This window comes from Rhinolophus ferrumequinum, chromosome 3, assembly GCF_004115265.2.
Source record: "Rhinolophus ferrumequinum isolate MPI-CBG mRhiFer1 chromosome 3, mRhiFer1_v1.p, whole genome shotgun sequence".
In the NCBI taxonomy this organism is placed as follows: domain Eukaryota; kingdom Metazoa; phylum Chordata; class Mammalia; order Chiroptera; family Rhinolophidae; genus Rhinolophus; species Rhinolophus ferrumequinum.
Window position 1 is genome coordinate 59,323,450 of NC_046286.1, and position 1,334 is coordinate 59,324,783.

Consider the following 1,334-nt stretch of genomic DNA (forward strand, 5'->3'; position numbering starts at 1 on the left):
GAGTGTGTATGCATGAGTATTGAATGGTTTCTGTCAAAAGTATGTAAATATAAGTGACACAGGCCCCAATGGAAGCTCTATCAGGTTAGATTTCCATGCAGCTGGTTGAAGCCTGAGGGACTGGATATTGTAGCAAAGGCTGCAGTAAGTGGTAGGAAGAGAGAATTTGAAGTGACACACCGAAGGTGTCGAATGCAAACTTGCTCTTTCTTCTGCCTAGAAAAATGTCCCCCCACGTGACCAAGTGGCACTTGCCCTCACGGCTCAAATGTCACCTTATTAGAGAGACTTACCCGAGCATCCTATTTAAGACAGTCACCACTATACACACATACACACACACAAAGATCCTCCATGCTCCAAATTAAAATTATAAATTTTAATTTGTCTGAATTTAACTGATATTCTAATTAGAGGGAAATAGACAAGAGGAAAATAATGAAAAGGTTCCTGCTCTTTCCCTGCCTCTGCGGAGTAGCCCAGAGACAGAGGCCCAGATGCATCAAGATTTGTCTCCGCGGTAACCCACCGCCCTGGCCAAGGAAGGCATCGCTGCTGGAGGTGTGTACCGGACGTGAATACTGCTGCACAAGAGGCGCTGAAGACCGCCCTCGTCTACGATGGCCTAAGCACGTGCAATTCGCAAAGCTGCCAAAGCCTTAGACAAGCACCAAGCCCATCTCTGTGTGCTTATATCCAACTGGGATGAACCTATGCTTGTCAAGTTGGTGGAGGCCCGCTGTGCCCAACAACCACATCAGCCTAATTAAGGTCGATGACAGCAAGAAGCTAGGGGAATGGGTCGGCCTCCGTAAAATCAACAGAGAGAAAACCCGGGAAAGTGGTTAGTTGCAAGTGTGTGGTGATGAAGGACTACGACGAAGTGTCTCAGGCCAAGGATGCCAGCAAGGAGTACTTCCAATGCAAGAAATGAGCAAATAAACATGGCTTTTGTTTTTCTAGTCAATCAGTCAATCAATCAGTAAGCATATAGCCTAGAACATTGCGAACCATTTCGAAGTTTGTGACGAACAAAACACGGGCATATGGTTGGCTGATCATACTTTGCTGAATCCTATTTAATATCAGCTTTAATTCTATACCAATGGGATATTAATCAGACAGAAGGAAAATAAAACTTTCCTTATCAATGATTTCCTAACCTGAGTGAAGGATTTTATCACGAGGACAAACAAGAGAAAAGGAAAAAAGTCTCTCTTTCCCTGAACCACCTAGGTTCTTTGTCATTATACTCGAAGATCTATTTGACACCATTGGAACATTGTACGTAAAAGACACTAAAATCATTTCTCTTTAAGAAAAAGGAATTTGTA

General features: G+C 43.4%; 1 pseudogene; it reads left to right on the forward strand.

The window, feature by feature from the left end:
- Positions 1-524: 524 nt before the first annotated feature.
- LOC117020675 (40S ribosomal protein S12-like) lies at positions 525-934 on the forward strand (annotated as a pseudogene).
- The last annotated feature ends 400 nt before the right edge of the window (positions 935-1,334 follow it).